Below are 18276 nucleotides of genomic sequence, written 5' to 3'. Positions count from 1 at the left end.
GAGTCCCAGTTAAAGTTCCGAAGGGCAAAAATTAAAAATTGCTTTTGCACGGATTCAATAACAGCCTGCTGTTCTTTATACTGCGGGCTCCACACACAAGAACAATACTCCAATATAGGACGTACTAACGAGATGTACAGTTGTTTTGTAACGTACGGGTCGTCAAACTCCTTGGACCAACGCTTGATGAACGCTAAAACACCCTTAGCTTTATTTACAGTTGCAGCTATATGGGTGTTAAAACACATCTTATGATCAAAAAGGACTCCGAGGTCATTTGAACTCGAAATTCGTTCAAGGACATGATTTCCTAGAACATATGGGACAAAATGAGGAGCGCGACGGTAAAATGTCATAAGTTTGCATTTGGAAAGGTTCAGAAAAAGAAGATTAGTTGAACACCACAATAGTAGTTCACTTAGATCAAGTTGAAGGCGTGTGTGCAAATACCAATCAGAGTAAGAAAGACAGATTTTGACATCATCAGCATACATTAGTGTAGTAGAGTATGTTATGACTTGAGGAAGGTCATTCACAAATAAAATGAACAGAAGCGGGCCCAGATGACTTCCCTGTGGCACACCTGAAGTAACATTTACAGTATTTGACAACACGTTAGAAAACAAAACACGTTGAGTGCGGTTAGAGAGATAGGACAAAATCCAATCTAGAAGATTCGTTGGGAACCCTAATAAAGAGAGCTTGTGAATAAGCAGAGCATGGTTCACAGAATCGAATGCCTTGCTGAAGTCAGTAAAAACTACATCCGTCTGCGAACCAATTTGAAAACCACGGTGGATTAGGTTAGAAAACTCAAGAAGGTTAGTCGATGTTGAACGATGTCTGAAAAAACCGTGTTGCGACGGAGATATCAAGCTGCAACAAAGATGTTGCAGTTGCCGGGTAACCAGGAACTCAAGAAGCTTCGGGATGGCGGAAAGCTTTGCGATACCACGATAGTTTTCAATGTTTGATCTTGAACCTTTTTTGTGAAGCGGAATGATATAGGACTCATTCCAAATTACTGGGAGACAAGACTGTTCCAAAGAGAGGTTGAAGAGAAAGGTCAAGGGTTTGCAAAGGGACTGGGCACAGTGTTTTAAGATGCAACTTGGTACCTTATCTGGACCCGCAGAAAACGATATGTCCATAGATGACAAACCTTCCAGAACAACGCTTTCCTCGAAAAAGGGCAGAAAAATGCTGTTAGCTTGAGGTAGCTGGTACGGATACGGAGTGGATGCGTTGTAAATATGAGACGAGTACGTTGTTTGGAAAAAGTTAGCGAATAAATTAGCAATACCAACAGCAGAAGCTTCTGTTTTGTTCTGGTAATGAAGGGACGGAGGAAAAACGTTTTACTTGCGCTTAGAGTTAACGAACGAATAGAATTTTTTAGGATCACTACGAAAGTTTCTACTACATTGTGAAAGGTAATGATTATAACACTGACTATTGACGGCAAGGAACAGAGAGCGAGCGGAGGAGTATAGAGCTAAAGCCAACGTGGAGCCCGACTTCTGGTACTTTTTATAGAGCCGGGATTTATTATTTTTTAAGTATGATAAATACTTGGAGAACCAAGGAGGCTTGGACGATACAGGTACAGTGATATCTGGAACAAACGTATTTAGGGCGGAGTAAATAGAACTATAAAACGAGTTAACAGTTGCATCTATGTTCGGTAATGAATAAAGAAACGACCAATCAACACGCGAGAGATGTAGATCTAAATCGATAAAGTTTGTTTTGCGAAAACACTTTATGTGACAAGGAGCCATGGAACTGTCAACACATCCAGATTGTGTACACTCCAGTGATATCAACAAAGTTGGATGGTAAGGATCTTCAGGGAGAGATATTGGACTTGCTCTAGATACCGTAGCAAGAGAACCATCGTTAACAAAAACGAGGTCAAGAAGTCTGTCCCTCATGTTTTTAACGGCATTAATTTGGACAAGGGAACTATCCGCTAGCCCATTGATAAAGTCATTATGGCAATTGGGAAACAATAGGTTAGCGTCATCACAAGGCAGCCAAGAAAGAAATGGGAGGTTAAAGTGGATGCAACAGATTTTCGTCTTTTGTGGGGGCGGATGGGGGTGGGGCGAAATTCTATAGTGACACTTTAAAGGAGTGTGTGTACCAAATTTGGTTACTCTAGCCTTAATAGTCTCTGAGATTTGTGGTTGCCTCACATTTTCGTTCTTTGCGGGGGCGGAAGGGGGTGTGGCGAAATTTGGACATGAAACGGTCAAGGTCCGATATCACAGGAGTGTGGATACCAAATTTGGTTGCTCTGGCTCTTATAGGTTCTGAGATCCTTGAACTCATATTTTGCAATTGGCAAAACCGACCATGAAACCTGTGTGTTAGAGTGAGACAGAGCGAGAAAGAGTGAAATTGTTTTCGTGATTCTGGCTGAAATAATTATACGATCTGGTTCAGATTTTGCACTCTAGAAGATATAGTCATCTTCTACGATTCTGCGTTTTTAGTTTTCTCGTATCTTTAAAATTGTGGATGCCACAGATTTTCGCCCTTTGTGGGGGCGGAAGTGGGCGGGGCAAAGCTTTGAAATATTTTTGGAGCAGTGACATATCACAGAAGTCTGGATCCAAAACATCGTTGCTCTAGCTCTTATAGTCTTTGAGCATTAGGCGCTGAAGGGGACGGACAGACGGACGGACGGACAGACGGACAGACGGACGGACGGACAGACAGACAGGGCTCAATCGACTCGGCTATTGATGCTGATCAAGAATATATATACTTTATAGGGTCGGAAACGATTCCTTCTGGACGTTACACACATCCATTTTCACCACAAATCTAATATACCCCAATACTCATTTTGAGTATCGGGTATAAAAATCAACAAAGAAATTAACTATAAGAGACATTTTTTCTAAATCAAAATGACCACCCATATTGAATGTATGAAAAGCGAATTGGATCTCTTTGATCCACATCCTACACAAAGCTCTATTCTGAGAACAGAAGAAGTTTCATATAACCCCATAGCTTCGTTGGACAGTGCTTCTTCAATTGAATTCGTTTGCTTAGGAAATGGGGAAACATATCGAGACCTATCAAGTGTTTACTTAAGACTTGTTGTGCAACTAAGAAAAAGTGATAATACCAACATTGAAGGAAACGATGTTGGAGTAGTGAATAATATTTTGCATTCAATGTTTAGAAGTTCGTCCGTATATTTAAATAATATTTTGGTTTCTCAGAGTGATAATAACTATCATTATAGATCGTATTTGCAAACGATTTTAAACTATGGCAGTGATGCCAGTGAAAGTCACTTAGCCACTCAAGGTTATTATCCTAATTATGGTAAATTATTATCTGGTAGATACGTTAACACCGATGGATCCATTATGCTCAAAAATATTTTTCAAAACAGTAATAAGGTTGAACTATTCGGAAAAGTTCATGGAGATATATTTAATCAACCAAAACTGCTTATAAATAATGTAGATTTGAGGATTACTTTTAACATTGAAAAAACAGCATTTTATTTAATGGAATCTGAAACTGAATCAAATCTTAAAATATTGGAGGCCCAACTATTCATGAACCACATAACTATTAATCCGAGCATTTTATTGGCTCATCATCATGTTTTACAAACTAAAAATGCCATTTATCCATACAGCAAAGTTCAAGTAAAATCATTTACAATATATCCAGGAAATAATACATTATCAATTGACAATGCAGTTATTGGACAGCTTCCCAATTTTTTGGTTTTTTGCATGGTAAAAAACAAATCATATTCTGGAAATCGGGCATTAAACCCCTTCCATTTTGAACATTTTAAAATTCAACGCTTTAATCTATTGGTTAATGGAGTACAAGTAACATCGCAGGCACTTGAGTTTGATTTCTCGAACTCTGAAAATGCTCAAAGCTCTAGAGGATATAATATGCTATTCAGATCAAGTGGAATAAAACATTATGAACGAGGCTTACAAATTACAAAGGAAATGTTTGATAAAAATAGTTTTATATTAGCATTTGACCTAACAGCAGACCATCACAATTCAACTGTATGCTCAAATTTAATATCACAAGGAGCCATCCGAATTGAAGGACGATTTTCGGAGCCTCTTACAGAAGCAGTTACTTGTCTGGTATACTGTGAATATGACTCAATGATTGATATTGATAAACATAGAAATATTCGTGTACTATTGTAAAAATGAATACATTACAAATCGATAAGTTGCTTTCCAAGCATTCAAAAACAAAAAGAATTTTTAAAGGAGTTCATCCCTCTGATCAGCTGCCTCAAGTAATTTCGAAATATCCTGCTTTAATAATAGCAAACACAGATTCTTCAAGCTATTCAGGAACTCATTGGGTTGCTTTTTACTTTGAAAACAAATATTCAGCCGAATTTTTTGATTCATATGGTCAATATCCTCAAAAAAAAGAATTTTTAAAAATATTAAGGAAAAATTCCATAAAGTTTACATTTAATAAACAACCACTGCAAGGTTATTTTTCAAATACATGCGGTCATTACTGTATCCTATATGGAATATTTAAAAGCAGCAAAAAAACATTAAATTGTTTTTTAAAACAATTTAAGAAAAATGATTTTAACTATAATGATAAGTTAATAATAAAAATGTTTAAGAAAATTCGTTTAAAATAAAACACAATATTATTTCAGAGACATTTAAGATGTTTATTGAATTTTTGAGCTGGGATACATTCTTTTATTTAAGTTATAGTACTTTAACGTTAGGTCTATAGCTTCTGCTTTCTTATTTGGTAGGGTATGACACAGGCATGTGTCAGGTCCGTCCGTTGCATCGTCATCACTCCAGGGGCATAGCTTATAATGAAAGCCAAACTTGGAGTACTGAAGCTCCTTTTCCTCCAGATCTTCCAAAATGCTCATCAAATTTTCAAGAATTTGTACGTGCTCTTTGAAGATCATCTCCTCGAATTGCATTAAAAAAAGTTTTATTTGTTTGGCATGCATCTTGCAGCTGACTTCTTGAATCTATTACTGATAATGTTTCAAAGAGCAGGACTCTTTATATCCACGTCTTTGCTATGTTTCCCTTATATTTTTCTTTACCCATGTATTGGAAATGATAAGTACTATATCTAGCCATCTCTTTTTTACATATGTGTGTATATTCTTAACCTTTTTCTTTATTTTTGTCTTTACATGTATAGTTGTCTCTTCTTCTCTTACATATATATAATGGGAACTCTTTATTTACTCTTTACATATAAATTGGAAATGGGCAGTGCTATATCTATTCATCTCTTTTCCTTTATATATAAGATGTGAGATTCCATGCTCCTTCAACATATTAAAGGGTGTTTTTGTGGAAAATTTGGTCACATAACTTTTAGGTAAAAATATCCAAAGCGGTTCGTTGTCCTTATCAGTTAAATAAAGGACTACTTTATTTCCAAATGATGTTTTTTTGATTTTACATCCATTGATCTTGTACTCAAATCCTATGCATAGGTCCTCAACCTTGGTGTGTCCAACCGCCGGCTTTGTCTCGTTAAGTAATTCTAGGAAAGCCTAGGTATATATTTGATGAAGTGCCTATAATTTTCTATATAGAGATTTAAATATTCTTACATACCATTATAGTAATAGAAACTATTCAACCTACTAACGATTTTATACTAAATTATTTAAAAGATTGCATGATCTTTTATACTCTCATTAATTCAATTTTATACAAATGTGATCTGAGCAGATTGGTAGTTGAGTGATAATAAGTAAATGGTTTTAAAGCTGTAATGGCCAGATGTCTCAAGTCTGATTGGTGGTTGAGTAATAAGGGATAAATTATGGATACACTGCTGTATATATTGTTTCAAATATTATATTTACATTTTGGGTCTTATATAACCGTCAACATGAAACAATTATATAAACAGAACAAAATGCATAGAATTTTTGTTCATATGCTGTTCACTTCCTATATAAGAACTGTAAGTTACTGAGATAGGTTAGTTCACTTTCACTTCGAAATGAGGACATTTCATTGCGAGTTGTGTTATTTAAAAACATCTTTTAGTTCCCGCAATGAACTGAAAAAACACACCTTAAAAATCCACAACTTTAGTTATTCAAAATCAAAATCATCATTTTATCGATGTTACTTATGTCCAGGAACTGAACTGTTTTGGTTGAGAATTGACTTCAATATGCATATTTTATTTAAGCATAACATGGAATTAAAGCGAAAAATATAATATTTATTTAAAAATGAAATAATCTGTGCGTTTTTAAATATAAATACCTTTACCTAAATTTACCAACTAAGTATAAAATGATGTGAAAATTACTGAATAAATTCATTCAAAAGCATCAGTATTCTACCTGAAATCCACTTATTCTTTTTGTGTAATCCTCACGTGGAAGAAACCTGTTTCAAACGAATCCTATGATTCTCTTGTAATAAGAGGAAGTGAAATTCAACCAATCAAAAGTAAAACAGAAACATTTAAAATAAATAGTGGTTAAATGTGTTATATTTATTATATATGTACATATGTATATATTATTTTTAGAAAAATACATAAAATATTCTTATTATATAAATATGTATTCGTATTATTAAAATTTCGCCTCAGCTAATTTTACCGCAGCAATTAAGTCATCATCATCTTCGTCCCGAAGTAGTTCCTGGAGTTGAGATCTTTTATCATCATCCTGATTATCTACTAAATCGAAAATGTTGTCATCATCCGGGAAAATGTATGCTGGATTATCATTATTAGACGTTGCATTCCTTGGGTCATCGTCGTCATCATCCCATTTAATGTCACTTAACCAGGTCAAGTTGCTCTCGAGATAGGTTTGAGTCTTAATCCCAAAAATCAAGGACAGGTCTACGGAGCTCGGCTGAGAGTCCAGATTTATGGTTGATTCCGGTTGGGAATCGATAAAAATGATTTCAAGGTCATCCATCGTTGTTGAAAGATTACTAGTTTATGTCCTAGCTGTTAGCTGTGAGTAGTTATTATATAGGCACTTTGCTATGGGACAGTGTTAGGTACACAAAGTAGGAATATAAATTATAGAGAAAGTAGAAAGGTTCAAGGGCATCGAAACCGTTTTTCAGGAAACACTTAAAAAATACCTCTAAACTATCACATTGAATTGGGAAAACAAATGTGTGAAGTTTCTGAAATTTACATCCTATAGAAAACATAGGTTGGAAACCTGGGTATCTAGATGTCCGTATAGAGGGTTGAATGGTAAGAGAACACAAATTAATGGAGATATATATAGGAGCACGCAAAGAATAAAATTATAATAGGAAGACATCAAAATTAATTAATGCTACTTAGAGTAAATATACGTCTGTCCCGTATCCTTACTACTTGGTGGCGCCACCTATCGGCGATAATGTGAACTAACTTCGATCTTAATCCTGTTTCTCAACCATGTAAAATCCTCTCAAATCGATCCTTCGCTCATTTATATTCTCTCTCCTCCCACTTACTGTCAATGAACCTGTTTTTACGATTGGTCCCGTGTTGCGATTCAAACAACCCTCAAACAGGTAGGTCATCCCTTTGCAATGAATCTAATGTGATAGTTTAGAGGTATTTTTTAAGTGTTTCCTAAAAAACGGTTTCGATGCCCTTGAACCTTTCTACTTTCTCTATAATTTATATTCCTCCTTTGTGTACCTAACACTGTCCCATAGCAAAGTGCCTATATAATAACTACTGAAGTTTTCTGCTGCTGCTTAGTTCCCTTTTCACTTTTCACTGCTTTTCACTTCTCCCCTATGCTCACCGACTCTCCCCTCGTGGGTCCCTGCTCGGGCGCAGGGACGTGCTCGTGCTGATGCACCATTTGGATGCCCAGGCAGTGAAGTGTTCAAGATAACACTGATTTGTTCTAACCGCTGCACTGGTTTCTTTTGCAGCACATAGGATGATTGTGTCATCTGCGTAAGTAGAAAGCATCATGTTGTTGTACATATTCGACTCAATTCTTTCATTTTGTTCTGACAGGTGCGGTAGCTGCATATCCGACGTGAAGACTGTGTAGAGTACAGGGCCGAGTACGCTACCCTGGGGCACTCCTGCGCAAATCCTTCCAGGTCTCGAGCGTATTCCATTGTTTCCGTTTACAAAAAATGTTCTATCTGCTAAATAACTTTTTAAAACGTTGTAATATGTAAACGGCAGTAGCTTCTGTAGCGGCATTTGGCTAATAATAATTGTTATTAGGATCGTATTTCATGAAGTCTAGTGTAAGTTAGGCTAGGGCAAAGCGGGAGCGCAATAAAAGCTCGCTCTCTCGCTCTTGGCGAATTCGCCCCGCTTTGCCACCGTAGGTAAGGTAGGCACAGAAGAAATTGTTCAAATATATGAAGAGAAGTCGAGAAAAATCTATGAAAACGAACGCACGCACTCCTTTTTTTCGTCGTTTTAAAATATAAATTTGCAGTCACCCAAGTTTTTTCGGTATCTTTTATTTAGAAAAACTATTCTAAATTTTCATGGCGCCCCGGGTGGACTTGCAATTTAAACGTATTAATTCAAGTGGAAGGCAAAAGTGACAGTGACAAAGTGGAGAAAATATCAATAGCCAAAATCTATTATACCTACATGTACATGCATATGTGCTGCAGCTAAATTGCCAAATTGACCGCGACGTGTGTGCAAAAAATTCAACAAACAAAACTAAAAACGAGGGGGAACGTTGTGAGTTGCTGCGGACACCGCAACTCTACAGTTATACCCGATACTAAGTCAGTATGGTTCTCCTCCAGTATGGCGCTAATATTAAGCGACACGACAAAGAGTGTGTGCGAGAGAGACAGAAAATCAGTCTGAGCGTGACGTCGGGCGCTGCTTAGCCAATGCAAATTGATTTGTTCCTTTTGGCTACAAAAATTATCTGAACTGATCCAGCAATTCAGCAACCGGATAGATATAGTCATTCTCTATGATTCTGCGTTTTTAGTTTTCTCGAATCTGCAATATTGTGGATGCAACAGATTTTCGTCCTTTGTGGGGGCGGATGGGGGTGGGCCGAAATTCTGAGATATACGTTTTATAGTGACATCTTAAAGGAGTGTGTGTACCAAATTTGGTTACTCTAGCCTTAATAGTCTCTGAGATTTGTGGTTGCCTCAGATTTTCGTCCTTTGCGGGGGCGGAAGGGGGTCTGGCGAAATTTTGACACGAAACGGTCAAGGTCCGATATCACAGGAGTGTGGATACCAAATTTTGTTGCTCTAGCTCTTATGCGTTCTGAGATCCTTGAACTCATATTTTGCAATTGGCAAAACCGACCATGAAACCTGTTTGTTAGAGTGAGACACAGCGAGAAAGAGTGAAATTGTTTTCGAGATTCTGGCTGTAATAATTATACGATCTGGTTCAGATTTTGCACTCTAGAAGATATAGTCATCTTCTACGATTCTGCGTTTTTAGTTTTCTCGTATCGTCGAAATTGTGGATGCCACAGATTTTCGCCCTTTGTGGGGGCGGAAGTGGGTGGGACAAAGTTTTGAATTATTTTTGGAGCAGTGACATATCACAGAAGTCTGGATCCAAAACATCGTTGCTCTAGCTCTTATAGTCTTTGAGCATTAGGCGCTGAAGGGGACGGACGGACGGACAGACGGACGGACGGACAGACGGACAGACAGACATGGCTCAATAGACTCGGCTATTGATGCTGATCAAGAATATATACTTTATGGGGTCGGACACGATTCCTTCTGGACGTTACACACATCCACTTTTACCACAAATCTAATACACCACAATACTCATTTTGAGTATCGGGTATAAAAAAAAACGAGGGGGAACGTTGTGAGTTGCTGCGGACACCGCAACTCTACAGTTATACCCGATACTAAGTCAGTATGGCTCTCCTCCGGCAGACGCCGCTTATATTAATCGACACGACAAAGAGTGCGTGCGAGAGAGGCAGAAAATCAGTCTGAAAGTGACGTCGGGCGCTGAGTAGCCACTGCAAATTGATTTGTTTCCTTTCGCTATAAAAATGATCTGATCTGATCCAGATTCAGCAATCTGATAGATATGGTCGTTATCTATGATTCTGCGTTTTTAGTTTTCTCAAATCTGCAATATTCTGGATGCAACAGATTTTCGTCCTTTGTGTGGGCGGAAGGGGGTGGGGCGAAATTTTGAGATATACGTTTTATAGTGAGATCTAACAGGAGTACGGACACTAAATTTGGTTACTCTAGCCTTAAAACTCTCTGAGATTTGTGAATATCCCCAGATTTGCATCCTTTGCGGGGGCGGAAGGGGGTGTGGCGAAATTTTGAAACAAACTCGTCTCGGTCTGATATATTAGGAGTGTGGATACCAAATTTGGTTGCTCTAGCTTTTATAGTCTCTGAGATCTAGGCGCTAATGTTTTACTCTAAGCAAAGCCGCCTATGCTACGTGTGTGTTAGAGAGAGACAGGGCGAGAAAAAATGAAATTGTTTTCTTGATGCTGGCTATAATAATAATACGATCCAATTCAGATTCTGCAGTCTAAAAGATATGGTCATTCTCTACGATTCTGCGTTTTTGGTTTTCTCGTATCTTGTGAGGAAAGGTATTCCCACACGTAGGGGGCAGTATAGGGTTAAGCGCTAACGGCCGTTATCCGGGGATATCCGGAGGCGGCGAATTCCCGAGGAGAGCTCTCCCGGGGACCCAAGATGAGAGGGGAGGACCCCTGGAGAGAGAGCAGCGGGATGACGGGATCGGGCCGGCAGTGGCCCAGCGCATGACAAAATATGGTCATGAGATCACGCCACCAGCCAGGTCCCGTTGGAAAGCGACAAGGGAATGAAGGAACGCCGATGGAAAAATACGGGCACCGCATGGCGGAAAGTGCCGTTAGCGCCAGGCGGCATCGGCGGCGCCGACGCAGAAGCGAGCCTATAAGAGGAGGGCCGCGACCAGGAACAGGGAGAGTCAGCAAACGGAGCTAGCAAGAGTGAAGTGAATAGTGAGCCACAAGAGTGAGACCAAGCGAAGGGAAAAGAACTTTAGAAAGCGAACGCGTTGTGTGAGGATTGAGAGGCGGACTCGAGCGTGCAGCCAAGAGCCAAAGACCCCAATCCCTTGAACCAACGGTGCCACGCTTGAAGCGCATCCCACCAGGAGTGAGGCACCCTCGGGCCGAAAAGCCAAGTGAGTCGAGTGAGATGGAACGCGTCAGGCGCCTGACTGAGAGGCGGATTTGGGCCACGTGCCAAGACTAGCCCCAGTCAGTAGAGCCGGCGGTGCCACGCTTGGCGACGCCGTGGGGGGCCCAGGGAGCGACACGCTCATCGAACCACAGAGGAGAACCAAGAGGAGAACCAGCACCGGAGTCGGAATAGCGTAGGATAGACTTAAGATACCAATAAAGCATATTAGCATACCAGTACAAGACCCAACCCGTGCCTTCTTACTTGTCGTCGCAGCGAGCCTACCGACCGCTGAGCCAGCCCAGCTGCATCAGACGGAAAAGAACGGTTCGTTACAACTGGCGCCCAACGTGGGGCCTCTCAACAAGTAAAAGACAAAGTGCATTTGGGAAGGGCGGTACTGAGTTTAGTATCGCGAGGACATAAAAATGAGGAGCCGACGATGGGTTCATTCATTGAGGAAAGAGGACTTGGTCCAGTGCGCGCGGGCGTGCGGTCTTCGATTGGAAGGCACGCTGACCGAGATGCGCCGAATCTTCAAGGAGTGGATAGAGAAGCATGGAGAGAAACCGGAGTATGCGGACGCGCTCGAGGCCTGGGAGATGAAGGCGGGAGGAGCCGCGACCGCGGCCCAGATGGAGGACGGGGCGGATCCATACGAGCGCCTGACGCTGCCGGCGAGTGCGGAGCAAGTAACTCTGTGGAGACGGCCGTCCGAGACCCAAGAGGAGCTCATCGCGAGCCTGGCGGTCCCGGTGAAAAGCCGGTGGCCTAGCCGACCGCGGGCAGAGAGTGGGGAGAGGCCAACCAGGCCAGCACAGCCGGAGCAAGGGAGCGCGAGAAACCCACAGGGATTGGAAGAAGGGAGAGCAGGGGAGGATCGTAGACGGGGACTCGATGAACAAACCACGAGACCGCCCAGTTCGAGTTTTGCCCACGTCGCCAAGCAGGTCAGGGAGTGGTCGTTTCGGTTCGACGGAACGGCGAAACCACTCGAGTTCCTGGAACAGATCGAGTGGTCAGCCGACATGTACGGGTTGGAGTTGAATTTAATTCCGCGAGCCATGCCTGAGCTGCTAAAGGGTCGGGCGCTCATGTGGTTTGTAGCCAACAACAGGCAGTGGCAGACATGGAACGCATTTGCGCGTAGCTTCCAAGCATACTTCCTGCCGAGAGGGTATTTTGAAAAATTACTCCAGGAGGTGAGGTTGAGGAAGCAAAGGTGGGGAGAGCCATTCAAGGACTACATGGTGGAGATGCAGACCCTCATGCGGCTACTAAAATGCACGCCCGAAGAGCAGTTGGAGCTTATTAGAGACAACAGCATGCCCGATTTTAGGGTCCACATAGGTGCAGAGACCTGGATCACATGATGACGCTGGCCGACGAATTTGAGGCTCTGGAGAGGGACCGGCTGGAGTTCCAACGGGAGTGTCCGGCGAGTAAAGCAAAAGCAAACAATCCGTTCGCTCGTCCGGCAGTAACGGAGATATGTCGCCGCTGCCAGGGCGAAACGGCAGCCAGCTCTGATCCGACAGGGGAGAAAAGGCCGGTCCCAACGCGGCGGGACGACCAAGCGAACACGAACATAGAGGCTGGGTTCGTGAAAAACCCAGCCCAGTCGTGTCGACGATGCGGAAGTGACCGCCATTGGGCACAAGCATGCAATGGCCGACCTATAACATTCTGCTGGAGGTGCGGCAAGGTAGGAGCCCCGACATGGCAGTGCTGCCAGAAAGCGGGAAACGCCCCGCGACCCAAGCCGCGGAGGGCCGTGCCAGGGTCGCAAGACGAAGCCCCCCAAAACTCGTAGGAGAACTCACGGTGGAGGATGTCCAGCTGTCGGCGGTGGTGAGGATCGCGGGCAGCAACTGGTCATACCGGGGCGACAAGCAGTTTTATCAGCGACCTGTCCTGTGCGGGACACAGGGTTGTGATCCCTGCGAGAGGCCACCGCCAGGGGCGGTTGGAGGAGAAGTTGTCAGTGGCGGTGGTAGCGAACACGGGAGGGTCTGTCGAGCCCGCATCCGACGGAACGCGAGCGGAGGAGGGGTCGGTCGAAAACTTCCTGGCAAAGGAGTTGGAAGAGTTCCGAGAACTGAAGGGAGTGTCGAACATAGCTACACACACGATCACTATGAGTGATGCCCAGCCGGTCAAACAGCGTTACTATCCCAAAAATCCCAAGATGCAAGCCGAAATCAAGCAACAGGTTGACGAACTGCTGGAAAGAGGGTGTATTGAGCCATCGAAGAGTCCGTACAGTTCACCCATCGTGATGGTCAAAAAGAAGACGGGAAAGTGGAGATTATGCGTGGACTTCAGACAGATAAACGCGAAGTGCATCAAGGATGCGTACCCCATGCCAAGAATAGACTATATTTTGGACCAGCTCAGGGAGGCACGGTTCATCAGTAGCTTAGACTTAAAGGACGGATATTGGCAGATACCACTGGAGGAAGGCAGTAGAAAGTTCACCGCGTTCACGGTGCCCGGCAAAGGGCTGTTCCAGTGGAAGGTGATGCCATTCGGACTCCACTCAGAACCAGAGGGAACCAGTGGAACTGGGATGAGAAATGGCCAGAGATAATGTTGGCCGTAAATTCAGGGATGTCCGAATCCACTGGGTACTCGCCGGCGTTTGTGGTCCAAGGGAGAGAGCCGAGGCTACCAAAGGCTCTATACGATGACGAAGCGCTTGGCACAGGACAGGGCACGCCCACTCCGGACGAGAACGCGGCCAAGTTGAGAGAAGTATTTCAACTGGTGAGGCGGAATCTCGAAAGAGCGGCGCAGGACCAGGCGAGGTATTATAACCTGAGGAGGAGAGCGTGGAAACCCACGATTGGAGACAAGGTATGGGTAAAGCAACACCATCTATCCAACGCGGCCGAAGGGTTTGCGGTAAAACTGGCCCCGAAATATGACGGTCCCTACACCATAATGGATTTCGTGTCCCCGGTCATTTGTAAATTAAAGAAGGACAGCGAGAAACGGACGCGGACCGCCCATATAGGGGACCTGAAGCCACAACCCGGGGAAGGAAGCCCTAAAACAGGCCCTGGAACCGAAGCGTAGACGACGCACAAGGAGGGGCAACGGGCGAGGCATACGGAGAAGGATGGACGAGCACGAAAGACAGAGACTAGCGGCAGCGGCAGAAAGGAGAGTCCCAGCTGGATGCCACGCAGGACAAGGTCGTACAGGATACTCTTACAACTAAGGTTCGGTAAAACTAAGAACCACGCGTGTCACGCAGGACAGGAATCGCCCACAAGGGAGGAGCGGGCGGCCCAACTTGATGCCACGCAGGACAAGGCCGTACAGGATACTCTTACAACTAAGGTTCAGTAAAACTAAGCAGCAGACGGCGGCCGGCGGACCAATAAAGCTGGACCTACAAGAAAAAAAAGGAGGATTAGCTCGTCAGCCAATAGGAACTGATCAAAGGCAAAGAAGGTAGAAGATACCCGGGTTACCACTATCCCAGGGGGGGCGGGTTGCGTGGTGCGTCGACGGACGAGGGGGCACCCGAGAAGGGGGTTCCGAGATGAGCAGAGGTTCGGGTCCGGGTCCAGGGCATCGAAGCCAGCTGCTAACGTCGGGGATGGCGGGACAAAAGCGGATGCCGCCCGTGCGCGGTCTACCGGCTGGGGAATCGGATGATCCCTGGGTCTTAGGCGCTGCACGGGGGTGACATCCGCATCTAAGCCGATCCAGAGACGGGCGGAGCTGGCCACGGGGGGCGGGCCGATGTTTGGCAGCACGGGCGAAAGGTCGGAGGACCTATTGATCACGAGCTGGGAGATCGGTCAGCACCCTGGTATATATATAACGGAGCAGAGGAAATGGATTCGCCGCGGGTATCAGGCTATGGGTGATACGCAAAGTCGGCGGCAGGCGTACCAGGTCGAACGCGAGGAGCAAAGGGCGAGTAGGAGTAGGTCCCCGGAGCTACAGTTATTGGCCTCACCGCTAGTGTCAACCGCGGGATCCATGGGACCGACGGTATCCCCGGTGGTATCGCCGGGGTACACCGAGGCGGAAAGTGACCTGGAATTGGTGAGCTGGGAGCCGGCGCCACGGAGAAAACGCGCACGCGAGGCGAAGCGCGAGGAGCCCCGGACCAGCAAGCACGAAGAGCCCCGGACCAGCAAGCGCGAGGAGCCCCACACCGGCAAGCGCGAGGAGCCCCGGACCAGCAAGCACGAAGAGCCCCGCACCGGCAAGCGCGAGAAGCCCCACCCCAGCAAGCGCGAGGAGCGGCCTGATGGAGGAAGGAGGGGGCGCACGGAGACGCGGAAGGAGGAGCCCAGTGAGCGGGCATCGAAGCGGGCGTCCACGCGTTCGACGCGTACGGCCAAGGAAGAGGAGTCGTCGGCACGCACAAGGGGGACATCGACGGCGCGGCGAGGGGATCAGCGGCCGACAGACCCACAGGTCGAGGAGCCGCAGCCAACGCCGACCGAAACCGCGGTCAAAGAGCCGCAGACAACGCCGACAGAAACCGCGGTCAAAGAGCCGCAGGCAACGCAGGCCGACATCGCGGAAAACAACGCGGCCGCTGAGGCACGACGCCTCGCGGAATGGCACCGGCGGTTCGCGCTGGCCGCGGCGACGGAGGAGCGGAGGCAACGGCGTGTATGGGAGGACGCCCTGACGCTGGCAAAGAGGCTGAAGGCCACGCAGGAGGCTGAAAAGGCGGCGCAAGAAGCGGAGGCGGAGCGCCACAAACGGGACGTCGCGCACCAATGGCGGTGTATTAGCCGGATCAAGCCGGCTGACAACGCGCGCGGCCAAGGGGATCGGCATCAGCAGCAGCATCAGCAGCAGCAGCATCAGCAGCAGCAGCATCAGCAGCAGCAGCATCAGCAGCAGCAGCAGCAGCAGCATCAGCATCAGCAGCAGCAGCACTGGCACGGGCCACAGGGAGCCGCCATCGGGCCGTTCGTCTCGCAGGAGGTGCGCTCCGCGGTACGAGACGGCATGATGTGGCACGTGCAAACGCTGCACATATCGTGGGCCTCTGGGCCCTCGCCCCAGCAGCCCGGGCAAGAGGCGAGGGAGGCTCGACTGTGGGAGGAGGCACCACGCGCCAGTGACGAGAGGGACCCGAGGCGGCGGGCACGGCCACAGGAGTCGACAGGCCCAGCGGTGGCACCCACAGCCGAAAAGGTGCCCGAGGAGGCGCCCGGGGGGACGGCAGAGGTCGAGACGGAGGGAACGACGAACACGCCAACATCACTGACGGCGGAGGGCCCAGCGGCGGCACCCAAAGTCGAGGTGGCGACCGACGGCGAAGCGGATGACGGCGCGAGAGCAACGGCGGAAGCGAAGAAGGACGAACACTCACCTGAGCCATGGGAGAGAGGTCCTTGGCGATGGCCGGAACCCGGCCAGGGCGAGCGTCCGAAGCTGGGCCGACAGGCGTCGTGCCCAGGGGAGCGGGCGGAGGCGCGCCGGCCCGAGCTCCAGCGCCAGGCATCGTGGCCCCAGACGAGGTCGGCGGACAACTCACGGTGGCGGTCCGTCAAACGCGAGGAGTGGCCGGCCGTCGTCCCGCGCTCTCTCGCGCGGATAAAGCCAACCGCAAGGAGGGTGAAGCGTCTGGTCAATGACGGTGGCGTCCGGTACCGGCTATTGGTGTCCATCGATCGGCAGGAGGTATTCCGGGCTAGGTATTGAGGAGAAAAGAAGAGTAGAGAAGAAGAATGAAAGAAAAAGTAACTGAAAACAAGAACAAATAAAAGAAAAACGAGGGGGAACGTCGCTAATATTAAACGACACGACAAAGAGTGCGTGCGAGAGAGACAGAAAATCAGTCTGAGCGTGACGTCACGCGCTGCGTAGCCACTGCATATTGATTTGTTTCCTTTGGCTATAAAAATGATCTGATCTGATCCAGATTCAGCAATCTGATAGATATGGTCGTTATATATGATTCTGCGTTTTTAGTTTTCTCAAATCTGCAATATTGTGGATGCAACAGATTTTCGTCCTTTGTGGGGGCGGAAGGGGGTGGGGCGAAATTTTGAGATAAAGGTTTTATAGTGAGATCTAACAGAAGTGCGGATACCAAATTTGGTTACTCTAGCTTTAATAGACTCTGAGATTTGTGAATATCCCCAGATCTGCATCCTTTGCGGGGGCGGAAGGGGGTGTGGCGAAATTTTGAAACAAACTCGTCTCGGTCCGATATATTAGGAGTGTGGATACCAAATTTGGTTGCTCTAGCTTTTATAGTCTCTGAGATCTAGGCGCTAATGTTTTACTCTAAGCAAAGCCGCCTATTCTACGTGTGTGTTAGAGAGAGACAGGGCGAGAAAAAATGAAATTGTTTTCTTGATGCTGGCTATAATAATAATACGATCCAATTCAGATTCCGCAGTCTAAAAGATATCGTCATTCTCTACGACATTCTCTCTCAGTGACATATCACAGAAGTCTGGATCCAAAACATCGTTGCTCTAGCTCTTATAGTCTTTGAGCATTAGGCGCTGAAGGGGACGGACAGACGGACAGACGGACAGACGGACGGACGGACAGACGGACAGACGGACAGACGGACAGACAGACATGGCTCAATCGACTCGGCTATTGATGCTGACCAAGAATATATATACTTTATGGGGTCGGAAACGATTCCTTCTGGACGTTACACACATACACTTTTACCACAAATCTAATATACCCCAATACTCATTTTGAGTATCGGGTATAAAAATTGCAGTCACCCAAGAAATTTCGGTATTGTTATTTAGAAAAACTATTCTAAAATTTCAGTCATATTGATTCTCAATACAAGCAACTGAAGGCGAAAGATCGTTTCTAATAATCGTATTTAATGCCGAAGCACTCAATGAAATAATGGGTAATTGTACCCAAAGGAGGTGAAAAACCAATATACCCGACAAATTTAGGGTAGATCGTCGCTTGGCTGGCGCGTACACGAAAACCACACAAGAATAGCAACGAACAGCAATGGTGACAAGCGAAAACGAAAAATTTCACCGCTGTAGTTCTGAAGAATGGATGTTGTATATACGTATGCACCGACAACGATCGACGCTAAATTGATTTGCGAGGCACGACT

This window comes from Drosophila persimilis, unplaced genomic scaffold (genome assembly GCF_003286085.1).
Source record: "Drosophila persimilis strain 14011-0111.01,24,50 unplaced genomic scaffold, DperRS2 tig00001333-arrow-arrow-pilon, whole genome shotgun sequence".
Taxonomy (NCBI): domain Eukaryota; kingdom Metazoa; phylum Arthropoda; class Insecta; order Diptera; family Drosophilidae; genus Drosophila; species Drosophila persimilis.
This window is presented reverse-complemented; position numbering follows the sequence as displayed.